We start from the raw sequence: 19,666 nt of genomic DNA, 5'->3' as shown, positions 1-19,666 counted from the left end.
CCCATTATCGAACATCGCGTCAACTTCACATCGTCCCATCCACCTGAAGCAAAGCTTTTCCTTAAAATCCTTGAACCGAGAATCATAGGCTAATGCCCAATCTCCTCTTTGAAACACCTTTTTCTTAATGAATTTATCATGCCATTTAGTTCAATGTTTCTAGATTGCAAAAATGTTCTAGGCAGCTACTAAATGAATTTCATCAAACTCATTCAACTATTCCAGTCGGTGTTTCTAGGCTTCTAAAATATATAAACCTACCTCAAGGGTTGTCCTCAGCATCTTAATTTTGAATTCCACTGGAAATAAAGGAGATTTCCCATAGACAAGCTCATGTGATGACAACCCTGTTGTGTTCCACCATGTTCTTCTATACGTCCACAGTGCCTTAGGAAGCTTTTCGGTCCAATTACAGTGATGGTTCACTACAATATTTGCAAGAATATTCTCTAGTACCTCGTTTTTATTTTCAAATTGACCATTCTCCCGAGGGTGATATGGATATGTTACCCTATGCTTAATTCTATATTTTTTCATATGTCCAGCTATCAGATGTGATGTAAATTGTGCCCCTCCATCTGAAACTATCTCTCTAGGAGCTCTGCACCGTGCAATAATTTCTTCAAATGGAAAGTCCGAGACAACCTGTTCTGTTGCTTTAACAATAGCCTTGGCCTCTACCCACTTTTTCACATAATCCATACAAACCAGAATGTGAACCTTCTATGGTGAAGGCCTATTAAATGGCCCTACGAAATCGATAGCCCATTTTTCAAAGTGCTCAAGAGCTAGTTGTAGCTGTAACGACATTTCATCTGCCTGAACAAGCTAAACCATCCACTAGAAACTCTAACACCCTCTAACATATTTCCTTGCGTCATGAAAAATAAAAGCCCAATAGTATCCCATTTGTAACACCATATGATGTGTCCACTTATCCACAAAATTTCCCCCACATGGGACATCATGAGCAACTTTTAGGACATCATAGACGTCATCTCCACTTATGCAGCACTATATTTGTTGATCAGATCCTGTGTAAAATAGATATCCCTATGTTCATGAATAAAGAGAAATAAGATGGATAATCTTTCACTTTTCTCTGTAAGGAAAGTGTTGAGGCACCTTTCCTGTAGTAATATAGTTAACAATATCTTCATACCATAGAGTGTGAGTAGAAATTGCAAAAATATGTTCATCTAGAAAGCTATCCTCTACAGGTGTAGCTTCATCACTAGTTCTATCCTAGATAGGAAATCTGCAACTACATTATCTTTCCCTGGTTTATCTACCATGGTAATATCAAATTCTTGAATTAACAATAACCATCATATAACGCAATTAGGGGTTATTGGTTTGTTCATCAGATACCTGATATTTGTATGATTCGTGTGCACGAAAGTAGGATACCGTATGATATAATGCCAAAATTTATTAATAACATAATGAAAACCAAGAACTCCTTTTCAGTTACCGTATAGTCTAATTCAGGAGGGGTCAAATTCCTGCTGACGTAGTAAATTGTGTACGGCTTCTTGTTCCCATGTTGCCCCAAAACTACCCCTACTATTGTTTGAGAAGCATCAATAGAGATGTGAAATGGGAGTTTCCAGTCTGGACCATGTAGTATCGGAGCCTTGCAGACTAGTTCTTTGATATCTACAAAATTTGCTTCACATTCATCTATCCATGCAAATTCCACATCCTTAGGTGGAAATTGAAAAAGTGGGAATGTTATTTTACAAAAAAATTCTATGAAATGCCTATAATAGCCAGCATAACCAATAAATTTGATAACCTCTGTCGATGTCTTAAGCGTAGGAAATTTTAAGATTACCTCTACCTTCGTAGGATCAACCTGAATTCCTACAGCTGAAAGAAACTGTCCCAACACTATTCCATCTTTCATCATCATATAACATTTAACTGTACTGAGAGAAACATGTGTTTTCTTGCATATTTCAAGTACTTTCTCTAAGTTTTTCAAAGCTTCTGTAAAGGAATCCCCATATGGGGTGAAGTCGTCCATGTAAATCTCAACACTATCATTAACCAGATCAGAAAAAATTCCTAATATTGCCCTTTGAAAGGTAGTAGGTGTGTTACAGAGGCCAAATGGAAGGAATCGGTAGGCAAAGGTTCCCCAAGGGAGTGTGAAGGTATTTTTGTCCTTATCCTCAGGAGCTATTTGTATCTGATTGTACCCACTGAATCCATCCAAAAACGAGAAAAAATCTTTCTCGGCTAATGTATCAAGGACTTTGTCAATAAAGGGTAAGAGAAAATGATCTTTTTGAGTTACTTTCTTTAGTTCCTTGTAATCAATGCAGATTCGTCAGTTTCCATTCTTCTTAGGAAAAATGACCAGTGGGGAAACCCATTGACTATCCGATAAATAAAACCCACCTCAACCCACATCTAATAGCTTTTGTAATTCATCTTTGACAAAGTCTTTTAAGGAAGGATTTATTCTTCTTTATGGCTGCCTAATAGGTTGACATTCCTCTTTAATGTATATATGATGAATACACAAATCAAGAGGGATGCCTTTCATATTGTTATATTCTGAAGTGAAGGCTTCTTTATGCTCCTAAAGGAATTTCAGTGGATGTTCGGATTAGTAGTTTGAAAGGTCAAGATTAATATTTAATTTTTTCCCTGGTTTAATATCTACAAGGACACTATTATGAGGTACAATTTCGGGAATGTTTTCTACTTCTGTTTCTGGTTCAATATCTTCCTAAACATTGTAGCTCATGAAAGTTTCTAACAGCTGATGGGTTGAATCAGAGACGGAGTTAGGATTGTTGTGAAAGGTGCTAATGACATCATCTTCCATTTCATCTTTAAAATAAAGAGCCTAGTTGATGGTAAGGATGGGTATAACTTCTTCATTATAAGATTCAGACTTTTTGGTAGGTAGATACTTTTGTACCAAGGTCAATTTGAGTTTATTTGATGAACTTGGTTCTACAGGGGGGTAAAGGATAAGGTTTTTTGTCACTTCCCCATTGGATATTACCATGTTTCCAGACCGAAACCCAATGTAGGCATCTATGGTTGCTAGCTAAGGTCTCCCTAAAATAAAAGGATACCCACTGGTTGGGGATTGGGTATGTAAAATCAAAAGGTCAATGTAGTACTTTCATGAGTCTACCGAAATAGTGATATCTTCCATCTTCCCTACCGATGTAATAGTAGACCGATCTACCAATTTTAGGATGGTGGGAGTTAGTTTAAGGTTCCATAGACCTATGCAGAGATTATAACATTAATCATAGCCCCCAAATCTACCAATACATTTGGGATATCCAACCCATTAATATTCACTATTAGAATTAGATTCCCAGGATCCCTGTATTCGACAGGTATGGATTTCTCTACCATTATATCTGATAATTTACCCATAACATGAATAGTAAGTGGGTCCTTTGGTTTTCTGCTAGGTTTCTCAGAGAAATATTCTTTAATTGTATTAGCATAAATTAGTACATCCTTTATAGCAAGAAGCAACAAAATTTTAATGAATAAATTCTACAATTTGCTTAAAAAGTTGAATTCAGGATTAGGACTTTGTTTTCTCAAAGATAATCTTTTTGGATAAGATAGATCAGTCTGACATCCTCTAGTAACAATAATTTGTGAAGGGGTTTGTTTCTTAATAGGAATATGTGCTGGCTTATCCCCTATCATTCTTTGTTCTGGTTCTTAGAGTTCATCATGTGTATGCTTAACAATTATAGGTGAAGTCTGATTATTGACCACCCAACCAGATCAAAGATTTAATTTGAATTACATTCCATAGTGGCAATACTATATGCAGGGAGGTTGATTGTCTTAACCTGTTGAGCCCCTCTGTTATTTGAGTTTGGATTTGATAGGAAATTGAGGAGGAAGAGAAGGATTACTAGTGGGTGCATTAGCAGGAAACTATAGCAGTTTTTGAGGCATGTGTTGGGAGAATTTTCCTAAAGGAGGAGGAGGAGGTGTGCACCAATTCTGGGACCATGAAGAATTTGGACTAGACTGAGGACACCAGGGTTTCCAGGGCATTGGGTGTTGGTAAGACTGTGGCCAAGAAGGTGAAAAAGGTACAGAATGCTGACCAAAATTCATATTATTAAAATACCAAGATGAGTCTTGAGGCATACCTTGATTCAGGTTCAGTAACCATGGTTGCCATGCTTTGCTTGATCCCATAAAATAAAGTTGATCTGCTTCTTCATTCATTACCTGAAAGACTACCTTCAATGCATGAAGAGACGGGCAAGTGTTAGTGGAATGAATTTTTTCACATATCACACAAGTCTCCACAGAATTTAATGGACATTCCTTCAACGAATGCTTCTTCTTGCATTAAGGGCAGGAAATAGACATAGCCTTCCCTGCTTCCATTTGCTTCTTCTTCACTTGAAACATGTCTAACTGCGATGATAATGTGCTCAAGATATTGGTTCTCATGTGGTCTAATAGATTCCAAATTTTAGCCTTTGTGACTCCACCACCTGATGTTTTGAGAGTTTGGATTCCCTGCCTCTATCTCACAACCCCTCATGAACACTTCATGCATTATTCACAAATGGTATAAATTTCTTCCTTTGAAATATATCCTTTCCCTACTACATTCAATAGCTCCCAAGATTCCTCCCTGAGTGCTCTGATAAAAATTATCTTCAATATATTCTTATCCAGGTCACTATGGCCTGATCTTTGTAAACTATACTGAAAATGTTCCACAAAATCTTCCATATTCTCATCCTCTTTCTACATAATCTTAAAAATTTCTTCCTTTATATCCTCGGATTTGCAGTAGCCCTGATATTTCTCAAATAAGATCATCTTCATATCATCGCATGTAAGAATAGATTTCCCTCCTAAACCCATAAACCATCTCAAATTTGTTCCCTTCAAAGTAGTGGGGAATATCTTCAATTTATGAACATCAGAAATGTAATCATACCCCCGAAAAACAACGTAGAATTTAAAAAGAAACATGTATGGATCCTCGGAAGTAAGAACATGGAAATTAGATAGTTTTGTCAAAGGAATAGGCTTCATAAGTGCATCGCCTCTGATATTTCCTATTGGGAATTCAATTGAAGAAGTTGCAAGAGCCATGAATATCTGCCAATACTCGGAATTTCAATAGGTTCTAGCTCTGATTGTTATATAATATGTGATGGAAGTTGTTTAACAACACTCCCTTGATCAAATCGTGCGAATAATTCCCTCAATCTTCTTCCTCTGAACTTGCAATATGCAGTTCCTCCGATCCTTTTCTTGCTACTTCTTCTTCCCTGAATGTCACTTCTGCTATTAGAGGAGGTTCTGGTTATGAAACTAGTTTTTCTCCAGATCTCGTATGAGATCCTAGCCCAGTAGCGCCTTGTGACGATGCTCTATACATAGCCCTTGAGAAGATCTCTTGGATGTAGGTTTTCCTTCCCAAATCAAACCATTTTCTTTTCAAGCATCTCCCTCTGCCCCTTTTATTGGTGTATCTATTCATACAATCATGAAATAAAAGGTAAACATTCAAAAAAATTAGAGGCTCAAGACCTGGAGCAGGATATAAATATCCCTCCCCAGGATGAGAGAGTGGCCCCTAAAGAAAATAACAGAAAGAAAATTAAAAAATCACGAAGATGAAGCTCAGCACCTCAAACAGGGGGAAAAAGAAAACTTCCTTCCCAGGATGAGAGGGAAATACTTATGAAGATAGAACAATGCAATCTAAAGCTCCAGACCTTGAGCAAGGTGATAAAAACTTCCTTCCCCAGGAAGAGAGAATAATCCTACAAAAAAACCAAGAAAAGCAAGAAACCAAACAACCAAACGATCTAATACTCAGGACCTAGAGCAAGGTGTAAGCTTCCTTCCTGAGGACCAGAGATCAGTCCTTTGGTGTATATTGGTTGTACTTTTGTGCCTTTGATAGCCTCCCCGACAATGACGCCAAAATGTTGGTGTCCAAGTATGAATCATGCATTTCACCCAATCCACATTTAATTGTTAACCAAGGGTTCTACTAGTTGTTTCAAGGCTATCATGCACTGTATGTGCAGGCCATAGCTTCGCTACCTAGCATTGAACATTAATTATAAATTCATCAGTGTGTAACATCAAGCAATCATGTAACAAAAAATAAGAGTACGAACAAGTAATAACCATAACAACAATTGGAACTCACAAAAGCACACTAATAAACATTCACAACAATAATAAACCCAAGAAATAAACCTAACACACATCTAATCCAAGATCAGGGTTGTGGTGAGATCAACGAATCACGATATGCTCAGAAGATCAAACTGCCACTAATTAAAGAAATATTATAAGTATATTGTTAGAGACTCAAAGTTAGAGTATTTCTCTTGTAACCTTAATGAATCTTAAAAATGATAGATTTCACAACCCGCAACTCTACTTTATACAATTTGTCAATAATACAACTCCTAGAATTATGGCATTGTCTGCCTTAATTACATGTTGGTTTTTCGAATGAAATAGAATGTAAAATATAGCAGCGTGTCAATCAAGAGATTGATTCACCATTCCAGCCAATGTTCAAGGATAACGCTACAATATTTGATGGCATCGTTTAGTGAATCACGGTCCTGGTCATTCTACCTTTAAATTTGTAAAGATAACTGAATTAGCAAGCCGCTTAGGTAATAATCCCCTAAGACTATGCGTCATTGAACAATAATTCATAAATACATGATAAGAGGTAGACCTATGCATTTTAGGATATCGAACAAACACTATTTGCATGAAATGGATAAAAAGGACAGGGTAAAATGGAGAGTAAAAGTATGCAAATCTAGCCGCTAATAGAGATGATGAGTTATTAATATCATTACCTTTTAGGTGTCATCATATTTGATTCTATTATTTGTTAGGTGTCAAAGACAATTCATTTTACTTCATTTTAGTCGAGTTTCACTCCAGTCATTTAGTATTGATTTTTTCCATCTAATATATTTAGCTATTTTTAATATTGAGAAGAGAAATCTCTTCTCTACTTTTAATTTTCATTCATTGTAATTTCTGATTACCTTAAATTTTTCTCGCCGTGTTTTATCATGTCTATCTCTCTCATGAGAATTTATAATATATTAACAATCATGTAACCCAATCTTTGTTTAACTTTTACGCTTAAAAATCTTGTACCCTTGAGAAAAATTGAGAATCTGCACCTAAATGTTTAACTATTAGAATTTAAAATACATTTTTACCATTCACAATTTATTTATAAAAGTTATTTATAAATGACGGTTAAAATTCATGTAAGTTGTTATATACAAACCGATTGATTATTTAAATCAAGGCAGCGAAGTATTGTTTACCTATAGATTGAAATATCCCAACTGGGGTCGAGGCACAGAAAGCATCACAGAAGAAGTGAGAAAGATATGAGAAACATGGATCGTAATTCTTATTGTGGCGAACGTTAAGAGAAAAATATAGAATAACCATGATGTTTTTCAACTCAAAAGAGCGGCGCCACAATGAGGGTTTTTCTCACGAGATGGATAATTTCTTTTCTCCAAGCGATAGTTATCTAGTAACTATAATTCTCTTTTCATCATGAACAGGTTAGAAAGCTTTGGATTTATGGTTAGTATTATTTTTTAGCAAGATGAGTGGGTTTAATTTTTGGTTTGTTTTGGAAATTGAATCCAATCGATTATATAAATTTTATAATTTAACATTATAATCCTTTTGTTTTATTTGGAAATAGGGTTTTAGGATATTACTTTAATAATTAACAATGATCATGGTATTAAATTTATAATGATATTGACAAATTAAAGGTTGATTTATCCCAAAATAGTTTTGGCTCTTTTGCACTTTTAATTAAATTGATTAATTAAAATAATTGTGGAATTATGATTTTTTTAGGTTGTGGTACTCATAATCCATGGTAAAAAATGGTACATGGTATTGTAACAAAGCCTATTTATAAATTAAAAATCTTAATGATGTGATTATTTTTTCAAATATATGTGTTTGAGATATTAGAGTTTAGTATTAGAGTTTAATATAATGGTATAATATTAGAGTTTCAATACCAGGGTTTAGTATTACAGTTCTTTAGTATTAGGGTTAACAATGGTAATTAATGTGCAACCATGGTTAAACAACTGCATGGTTAAAACTAAGGATTAATATCAATGTGGTTGTGGTATCAATTGTATTCAAACATTTATTTATGTCGTTGTGCTAGGAGTGTCAATGCTTAGGTTTATAGTCTTAGGATTTATAGTGTTAGGGTTTATAATATTAATCCTAGGGTTGATAATATAAATCTTAGGGTATATAATATTAACCTTAGGTTTAAAATACTAGGGTTTAATGTATTAGGGTTCATAATATTAATCCTAAAGTTCAATATTTTTTTCCAAAGGAAAAAGTCAAAATTTTATTCAAGGAACAAAATTAAATTTTGCAGGTGCTAAAAAGCATTCGAGAATTCCATCCAAAAGTTGGCACCCATAAAGAAAAATCTAACTAAAGAAAATAGTACTAAGTATAGTAAATAGCACGTAGGCTACCATTATCAACCTTTCTTCTTATGAACTTTTCGCCAAACCCCTTGTGAGGGAGCGACAGTGATAATTGCTAAATGATTTTCATCCACCTTCAAAGAGGCTTCTTTTTCTGAGTCTGAACTATCAGAGATCTAGGATCGATTCACTCCTCTTACCCCCAATTGAGGGGGAGTTGGCATCACCTGCTGCACTGAAATTATCTACTTTCTCTGTATTTCTCTCACTTTGTACCATTGTTCCTACTTGCTCTACCCCTCTGGTTTCTAGTGTTCCTTGTTTTTCTTGGATCTCAACATTCATATTATTCTCCACAATTTCTTCTTCTTCTTCTGAGAGGTGTGTTTCTAGATCCTTCCATCCCTTTCGCTTTTTAGGTTGCTTCCTTCTCCTATTTAGATATCTCTTTGCCTATGGACATTTGTTTTATAAATGTCCAGTTTGAAAACAAATGCGACATATGAATGTCGATTTCTCAAAATCTAGTGGTTGAGTCTAACGAAAACTATTATGAATCATGTGGATATGATTAGGCAATCCTTTGCAAAGATAAACCTCTACACATATTTTAGAAAAGTTAAAAATTCATTTATTAGCTCTTTCTAGATCTACCTTTATGTATTTGCACAAACTATTGCCAATTCCTTCTAATACCTCAGGGAGCCAAAAAGAAAGAGGGAAATTGTGTAATCTCACACAAACCAGCATTTTTGAAACCACCAATGTGTTAGCATCGAAACCTGGGAACCATAGAGTTATAAAAATACCTGTTGTCCCCCAAAATCAGGACCCCCTTTTTTAGCATAATCCAAGTCCTTATGTATATCAAAATTTATGATAAAAAACCTTTTTAACATGTGGATGTCACAGTTGGGAGGCCAATTAGTGAAAACCCATTTATGAAGGTCCTCTTATTTGGGCCAGAAACCATTAAACCGACATAAAATAGATCGAGATTAGAGTACATCAAACATCAATACTATGATTCAATTTTTTTGACATGGTTTGAGGATCATACCCAAAATAGGACAAATTTCCTCCTTAGAGTTCTCAAAAAAATGAAAAGACTTCTCTGTATCGATATCTGTCTTTAGGGTATCCAAACCTAGATTAGAGAGACATAGAGAAGTCAAGGCCCTAGTGGGGCTCCGGTCACTTGAGTATTCCTCCAACGCAAACCATGGTAACATCACCATATAAATATGTCATGTATTGAGAGATATAAAACCAAAAACCATATATCGGATAACAATTTTCAATGCTATCATATAAAAAATAAATACTAATTTGTGACTTCATGCACTCTCATCATATCAGAACCACACATCCCTAACCTCTTTCATTATGTTGGCATTATGAGACAAGTGTTGTCCTTGATGGAAAATCACACAGATGACAGATTAGAGTGCAACAGGTCAGTAGCAAAGAATTGATGATCAGACTACAAAGAATGAAGAAAGAAGAGTATATACGCAAGTTCACTATACACCAAGTAGGGTATATACGCAGGTTCACTATATACCAAGTCGCGTATACGCAGGTTCGCTATCTACCAAGTACGGTATACACGCAGTTTCATGCACGGAAAAGCGCGTACATGTCGAAAAGCTTACTTTTGGTCCGTGGTAGTTAGTCCTCGGTATTTGAACCTATGGTTTTGGACCATGGTATCTCGACAAGTGTGTTGATCCCAAGTATTGGGCTCTTGGTATTGATTTATTATGGTTTTGGACCGTGGTATTGAGCAAGGCCTAAGACTATAAAAGGAGAAGAAGATCATTAGGCAAGGGCATCCGAAAAGTCTTGAATATCTGAGGAAGTATGAGATCCAGTATGCAGGTTATGGGTTGATGATGCATTGCTTGATCTGAGCTAAGGAGGGATCTCACCGATGGATGGAGAACAAGATCTAAGGATAGATCGGGATCAAATGGTTTGAAATGAACTATTTCTATATGATTGATTATGTTTATTCTAGATCTTTATACTGACGCATGCAATGATCTAAACTGGGTATAACTTAAGTTTGAAATCGCTGCAAGTCATGATTGAATATTCATAGATCTGTACGTGGGTTGGCTTTGGTGTAAGTGTGTATGTACGCAGGTTGAGTTCATTGTAGTAGCGTATACCTTTTGAGCTATGATATTTGAAGTTACAGGTGGTTCTGGTTGTTGAAGGGTTCTGATGACAGTTTAAAGGTGTCAGTATTTTGCATATCTTGTTTGGTTGTTTGTGTTTAGCTTCAGTATTGATGGATGAGAACTAATATTGGATCAGGATCATAATGACTCATATTTATGAGATCTGATGGACTAGATCTGGGTGCTAACACATATATTATCCTTGTATATGTCATGATCTGGTTATGTCTGAAGTCAGGAAGTGCATCAAAGTTATGAATAAGTGATTAAAGACATATACGCTAGTTCATCTTGATGAAGTTGCGTATACATGCAGGTTCGACACTTCCAAGTAGCGTATGCACTTTGATGCATAATTTTGATGGTACAGTTGGTTTTGATTGTTGTTGCAGAGTTCTGTTGTCTGCTCTGTGTTCTGGTGACTGTGTTGATGACAGAGTTTCAGAGATTCAGAGATTGATGATGCTAGTATTGATTGTTTTGTGCTTCAATGATATTTATGGGTCCAGTATGAAAATTGGATGAAACGTGACCTTCAAATTATGTGTTGTGCTTCAGGAGTATCCAGTCTGAAAATGTCTGAAACGTGGTACCTGGAGGAGAGAAGATTGTAGGTCGGCGCCTACATACTAGTATCTTAGCTAGTACAAGAGCAAAGGGGGTTGGAGCTCCCTTCCAGGAGAGTCTGGAGAACGAGAGAAGGTTGTAGCCTTCTGCAGGTTGTAGCCTACGAGCTGGTAAAGGAATGCACCAGTACATTGTAAAAGAAGTTTCTTAATAAAGGAAGATAGAAACGAATTGCAGCAGGTGGTTTTCACCCACATTGGGTTTCCACCTTATATCATGGTGTTCATGTGTGTTTCTTATGTGTGTTGATCTATCTGTTTTACTGCTACTGTTGAATGTTAATATGGCTAATAATGTTCTGATGCATCCATTGAAGATCACATAACTGAATCATGAGTTTAATGGTTATACGCTAGTTGCAATAGACATAGTCGCGTATATACGCAGGTATACTTAACTGAAGTAGCGTATATGATTCTGAAGTATGAAAATGAAAAGGTATTATTGATTAGATAATACTGATTCACCCCCCCTCTCAGTATTATTTCCAACAATTGGTATCAGAGCAGGTCCTTTGGTAGAAGCTTGATCGCTTGAAGGAGATCCGTGGAACTATGGGAAAGAAGCTTAAGAAGAAAGCACCTAAGAAGAAGAAGACATCTCAGAAGAACTATGACAGTGGGAGAATTGATTGGGGATTATGTATAAGAAGCTCTTCAGATTCAGAATCATTTCAGAATGAAGATGAACTATCAAGTATGAATTTGCTATCCTCTAATGTCCCGGCTATCTATCCATGTGGAAAAGATTAAAGTGATAGTGAACCATCTGAATTTGCTCTTATGGGTGAACAAGAAAGAATCAAAGAGGCAGAATTTAAAAGACTGACAGATAAATTTAGAGATCAAGAAGATGGTGCCTTCAAGGAAATTGTTACCAAACTAAAGACTCAACAAGAAGCAAGGAAGTTATTCAAGGATAAATATCAAAAGTTGCAGGATGAAGTAACATCTCGAAGAAATGAAGTCATTGAAAAGAACACAACAATCAAGAAGCTCGGAGATCGATCCAGTAATTATGAAGCTATGACCCTCTCGCTAAAGGAAGAACTCGAAGAAACAAAGAAACAGAATGAAGATCTACATCAAGCAATTGAAAAACAAGACAACGAAGTCATCAGCTTAAAATCTCAGCTGGAATGCGCCTTCATAATTCGTCAAATGCAGCAAGATGTGAATGAAGAAAAAGAAAAGGAGATACTCAAACTAAGGCAACAAATGGAAGAAGGAAGGAAAGCTGAAGAAGACATGAAGAAGCAATGTCTAGAAAAGGAGGAACAACTTCAAGTTGAGGTAAATATCTTGAAAGGTAAATTAGAAGAAAAGGATAAACTGTTGAGATTTCAAGATAGTACTAAAGCCTTGGATGATATTCTTAGTAGTCAAAGGTCTCCTGCTATCAAGACTGGTCTTGGTTTTCATGAATCTATTGAAGGTGAATCTAGTTCACAAGGTGAGGCAAGGAACTCTAAAGAGAAATCTAAAATGATCAACAAGGAGATGAAAGGGAAACCCCATCAACAATCAAGGAAAGAGACTCCTCAAAGAAAATCCTTTACTCCTCCTATGAATAATATTCAATGTTATGTATGTCATAATCTTAGACATGTTGCAGCTAGATGTGGAAGAAGAAGGGTTCAAGACCATCATGCAGAAAGATCATCACATTCAAGGTACTTTAATGGATATTGTTTTTCTTGCAATATGTTTGGTCACAAAGCTGCTGATTGCTACAGGAGGAATAGGAAACATGTAAGATGTTATGCATGTAACAAGCTTGGACATATAGCAAATGAATGTAGGAACAAAGGATGGACATCAAACCAAAAGGAGAAAACATCATCACACTTGAAGATATGGAAGAAGAAGGAAGTACAGTCAGAAAGATGTGGCATAGCACAATGTACTGAGACACAGCACAGCACAGACATATAAGACTCAGGGGGAGCTAAAAGTGTAAAACTTCAGTGTCCTGAATCTCATACGCAAGTTTCTTAAAGGGAAGTCGCGTATATACGCAAGTTAGACACTGCAAAGTCGCGTATATGTCAGTCTGAGGAAAAGCAGTGGGGACAGGCTCAAAAAAAGGATCTGATATGATTCAGTCCATTATTTTCTCTATTGGTTAATAGTTACACTCTGCTGAGGATGTGTGGATATGTTTTGATACTTGTAAGATGTCTAGAAGTGTATTGATCCTAACTTGATGATGATGATGTCTTGATGCTTATTGCTGATTTATGCATGATCAGATCTAACAGTTAACAGATGGCACAGGTTGAGGGGGAGCATATGCCTTTAATAATGCATTGTTGGCATTATGGTTAATAGTCCTTGGTGATGATGCTTATATGGCTAAATGATATATCTTGCTATGATGTGGTTATGAGTTGTCCATCTCATATGTTTCTTGGGGTTACATAGTTGATGTTCAAATCATATGTGTGGATTGATTCTTAAATGGTGCATATATGATGGCTACATGGTGATCTTCATAAGGATAAGGAGAAGTACAAAGCTTGAATACACATCTTCATTACTTGATGAGTCACTCATATACTGCTATTGTCATATGCATAAAGATCATACAGTTATGATGCAGGCACTCATGTGGATAAGGATTGTTACTTTTGATGATATCAAGAAGTTTTGTCAAAAGAGATTGAGCTCAAGATACATAGTGCTGATACATGGATGACTACTCAAAGTCACTTTGTTGGAGACATGATGATGAGTTCGTATCTATATGATGATAGGTTGATACTTACATATGTTGATTGATGCAGATGTTCCCAAGTAATGATACTTGGATCATGCAGAGCTTGATGAAATGGCTATGGTGGTTTCACATATGATATAATGTGAATGATTTCATGATGATGTTTTAAAAGGATGAGTTGACATCTATGTTCAGACATACCTTGTTACAGGACATTTACAGGTTGTTGATATGGAAATTAGTGTACGCGAGTTGGATGAGGGGTATCCACGTACATACGCCGATTTATGCAGGTGCAGATGCATATATGGAGTTTTGAAGGAAATCAGCAGGGACAGACTCTGGTTGCAGAGAGTCTGATATGGGCCTGTCAGAGTCCATCTGGCACAGGTTGCGGGGGAGCAGATAATCCTCTAATAATGCATTGTTGACATTACCTTAGAAGCTTTTGGTTCAAGTACTCAAGCTGTTTTGGTTCAGGTGGATCAGCTGCAGAAAGAAGAACAGAAGGAGAACATGGTTGCTGATATATACAGTGATTATCAGATGCTGCTAATAGTAGTTATTGGTGACTTTCATAAGTCTTGCTCTAGATATTTCTTCTCTATGTCATATATCTCTTTTGTGGTATCTCTTTCATGGTGTCAAGGTCATGTAACAGCCTATATTGGTTTCCCCACTATGCATGGGATGAAGATGTAATGTTCTTGTTTTATCATGTGTAAACTTTTGATGTATTCCCACTTGGTTGGGTGGATGAGTCAATTCTAGTATATCCCCACTTGGTTGGGAAATGGATGTATGTATTGAGTCTTTTGGTGATAGGAAGGTCTTTTAAGATGTATAAGTCATGGTTCTTCTTGAAGAACACCTTTTTGCAGATCTTGCCTACAGTCAGGAAGAGCATGAACAGCACACTTCAGCAGTACAGAGACTCGGCATGTACTTAGGGGGAGCATGGACAGATTGGTACACCTTGGCATATACAAAGGGGGAGCTCATTCAGAGATTTCAACAGATACTCAGGGGGAGTATGGACAGCGGAATGTTCAGCAAAGGAAGAGAATATCTTGGTCCGCCCTTTGCCCTTGATGTCAAAGGGGGAGAGTGATTTGGTGTTGTTGCCATCAAGTCCAAAGGGGGAGATTGTTGGCATTATGATGCATGTGTTGTACTTGATGGCAACCCACTCATAGAAGAACATCTCACTTATTTACAATTGGATGAATCTTCAGAAGAGATATCAGATGTGACTGATGGAGGACAACTCAAAGGAATCAGATGATATTTCTAAGTGTGACAAGTTAGCTTTGCCATCAAGTCCAAAGGGGGAGATTGTTGGCATTATGAGACAAGTGTTTTCCTTGATGGAAAATCACACAGATGACAGATTAGAGTGCAGCAGGTCAGTAGCAAAGAATTGATGATCATACTACAAAGAATTAAGAAAGAAGATTATATACGCAGGTTCACTATACACCAAGTAGGGTATATACGCAGGTTCACTATATACCAAGTCGTGTATACGCAGGTTCGCTATATACCAATTAGGGTATACACGCAGTTTCATGCACAGAAAAGCGCGTACATGTCGGAAAGCTTACTTTTGGTCCGTAGTAGTTAGTCCTCAGTATTTGAACCTATGGTTTTGGACCATGGTATCTCGACAAGTGTGTTGATCCCAAGTATTGGGCTCTTGGTATTGATTTATTATGGTTTTGGACCGTGGTATTGAGCAAGGCCTAAGACTATAAAAGGAGAAGAAGTTCATTAGGCAAGGGCATCCGAAAAGTCTTGAATATCTGAGGAAGTATGAGATCCAGTATGCAGGTTATGGGTTGATGATGCATTGCTTGATCTGAGCTAAGGAGGGATCTCACCGGTGGATAGAGAACAAGATCTAAGGATAGATCGGGATCAAATGGTTTGAAATGAACTATTTCTATATGATTGATTATGTTTATTCTAGATCTTTATACTGACGCATGCAATGATCTGAACTGGGTATAACTTAAGCTTGAAATCACTGCAAGTCATGATTGAATATTCATAGATCTGTACGTGGGTTGGCTTTGGTGTAAGTGCGTTTGTACGCAGGTTGAGTTCATTGTAGTAGCGTATACCTTTTGATCTATGATATTTGAAGTTACAGGTGGTTCTGGTTGTTGAAGGGTTCTGATGACAGTTTAAAGGTGTCAGTATTCTGCATATCTTGTTTGGATGTTTGTGTTTAGCTTCAGTATTGATGGATGAGAACTAATATTGGATCAGGATCATAATGACTCATATTTATGAGATCTGATGGACTAGATCTGGGTGCTAACACATATATTATCCTTGTATATGTCATGATCTGGTTATGTCTAAAGTTAGGAAGTGCAACAAAGTTATGAATAAGTGATTAATGACATATACGCTGGTTCATCTTGATGAAGTTGCGTATACACGCAGGTTCGGCACTTCCAAGTAGCGTATGCACTCTGATGCATAATTTTGATGGTACAGTTGGTTCTGATTGTTGTTGCAGAGTTCTGTTGTCTGCTCTATGTTCTGGTGACTGTGTTGATGACAGAGTTTCAGTGTTTCAGAGATTCAGAGATTGATGATGCTAGTATTGATTGTTTTGTGCTTCAATGATATTTATGGGTCCAATATGAAAATTGGATGAAACGTGGCCTTCAGATTATGTGTTGTGCTTCAGGAGTATCCAGTCTGAAAATGTATGAAACGTGGTACCTGGAGGAGAGAAGATTGTAGGCCGGCGCCTACGTACTAGTATCTTAGCTAGTACAAGAGCAAAGGGGGTTGGAGCTCCCTTCCAGGAGAGTCTGGAGAACGAGAGAAGGTTGTAGCCTGTAGGTTGTAGCCTGCGTGCTGGTAAAGGACTGCACCAGTACATTGTAAAAGAAGTTTCTTAATAAAGGAAGATAGAAAGGAATTGCAGCAGGTGGTTTTCACCCACATTGGGTTTCCACCTTATACCATGGTGTTCATGTGTGTTGCTTATGTGTGTTGATCTATCTGTTTTACTGCTACTGTTGAATGTTAATATGGCTAATAATGTTCTGATGCATCCATTGAAGATCACATAACTGAATCATGAGTTTAATGGTTATACGCTAGTTGCAATAGACATAGTCGCGTATATACACAGGTATACTTAACTGAAGTAGCGTATATGATTCTGAAGTATGAAAATGAAAAAGTATTATTGATTAGATAATACTGGTTCACCCCCCCCTCTCAGTATTATTTCCAACACATTACTTCACATGCCAGAGAAAACCACCACCTAACCAGATCTAGCAAAAGAAGACCATTACCTCATAGACTGATCGCATAACAACTATGGCGACCCGGATCAACATAAAAATTGTTGTATCGACATGAAATGCCTTGTATGGTGGTGAGGATCTCCAAATTTAGCCATTTTGAAAGTCACACTACAACTTGAGACAACATTGTCAAATTGTTTGAAAACCTTGTTGTGGGGAAAAATGCCTATGCAGGACGATCCTATCCACCTAAGGTGTGACAGTGCCTTAGCAACAAACAGAAACAACTATTCTAGTATTCTTCCTTTATGAATTAAGAATGAAGAGAGATGGATGGACTAACCGGTGTCTTCCGTTTGTCCCTCGATCTGGTTTCTCTTCTCTTTGAGAGTTCCCAGCTACTTGCCTTCTCACTCGCCCAGCTTCAACAGGTTTCTGCAAGATCACAAGAAGAGAACACTACACAAAGACATAGATTCATATTCATAACTAGTTCAGGATTAGAAATAAACTAAACATACTAATGCAATCATACATCAAAGATACATCAGTATATAGGAGAAACCAAGATAGCTTTATTGATGAATAACAAGGTTCAGGAAGAGATACAACCCAGAGGGCTCCAATCCAGCATCTCCTTCCCAGCAAATGAAATTCCTATCTTCACCTTCCTTCAAAGCATTAAGCACCCAATGATTCCAATCTCAAACCAACAGCAATTCTTTGCAATAACCAAAATTCCAGCCTCTAGATCTCATGGAGGAGAGATCCATATATAGATGTTTGGAGAGAGGATGAGTCAGCTTGAGATCTGACTACTGTCCTCTCCCTCTGTCAGTTCTTGTTTCCACTTGGAGGTTCTTGCTTCCACTTGGAGTTTGAGAACCTCTTACTGATCATGAGTCGAATTCATTGAGGCAAGTGTCATTGAGGAAGATTCTGGAAGCTTCCAGGGTCTTGACACCTCGTTGAATGAACTTTCCATTTGTCAATTCCCGCTCAGCGCACCCTGGTAGTGCTTCTACCTGCGTTGCAGTGCAGGTAGCCAGTTCAGACTTTGCATTTCAGCGCAGACAGCTAGTAGAGCTCTTGAATTGATCCTGAATTGACTTGTTTTTTAGCAGTTTCTGGTGGAGAACTTCTGTGAATTGCTGTGGTTTGTTAGCCTTGTTCCTCTAGGGGTAGGAACAACATGATTAGGGACTTTGGATCCCTTAGATTATGGACATTTCATGCTTATAGCTGTAAGGCACAAAAATGTCTATAACAGTTGCCCCCTAAAGTATGAGGCTGTTTATCGGGTGAAATGCTTTATCAGGAGGATCCGAAGTTCATCCAATGCTGGGAGGAGACCTGTAATAAGATACAATACAATACATTATTTTTCATACTGCTTTCATGATCTAGCTGAGGCGGGCATTCCCATGCTCAGATTTATAAATTCATTTTTCTGTACATAGAACAGACAATCGTCTGATGGTAGACTGATGATTTTGATGAAATCATCATCCTTTTTGGTAGGATGATTATCTGCTGCAATGATGTACATGTCAATGTCTTTATCTTTCCTGAATATATATCGCAGCCCGGATGGATGAAACTAGATCCGGGGTCTTCAAACTCGTTCGATCTTCACTCTAAGTACAAGTCGATCCATGTGAGAAATGTTCTGAAGTCGAACATGGAAAGACATCGCTTGATTACCGGTCAATGAGGTAAACCGTTAACAAGCGCGAGAGGAATCATCGATAATGATAATGACCCTCAAGGTACTGCAGTACAATTCACGTGGTGTGAATAAAGGACTTGGCGTCGAACACCACGCAAAATCTTCTGGTCGAAGGTCATTGATGTATACCTGTCACCGGAAGTGAGAAACTTGCCATTGAGGCATGCAAGCTTCAAAGTACTGAAGGGGTTGTTCCTAGATCAACTTCTTGGATAATGAGTTGATGTCGACAAGAAGCGATCCGTCAAAGGAGGGCCTTGATGAATCCCACATCAATGACACGGAACGGAGCTAATGATTTTGATGGAGGTGAAAACGATCTGATGATATATGATTCAGGGTGGCGGTCATGAAAGGATGAAGGATAATGTACGGCAGTGGATGGGACACGGTTGACTTATCTGAACGACTTCTCTTGAACATATGGCGACACTTATGCGATGGATCGGTAGCATTACCCCAAATATGGATGGTATGGCGAGACCATGGTGATGTGACCGGTGAATGAAACAACCCAACCCGATTGTGGTACGGAGGAAAAGTGTCATGTTCAAGAGCGACCTGCTACCATCAAAGTTTTCTTGAGTTTCTCCCAATTTTTCCCCAGTCATTGCTGACCAG

This window comes from Pinus tabuliformis, chromosome 3_1 (assembly GCF_031772625.1).
Source record: "Pinus tabuliformis cultivar Carrire ecotype Pingquan chromosome 3_1, CPIR1, whole genome shotgun sequence".
Classification (NCBI taxonomy): Eukaryota; Viridiplantae; Streptophyta; class Pinopsida; order Pinales; family Pinaceae; genus Pinus; species Pinus tabuliformis.
Note: the sequence above shows the minus strand (reverse complement) of the source record.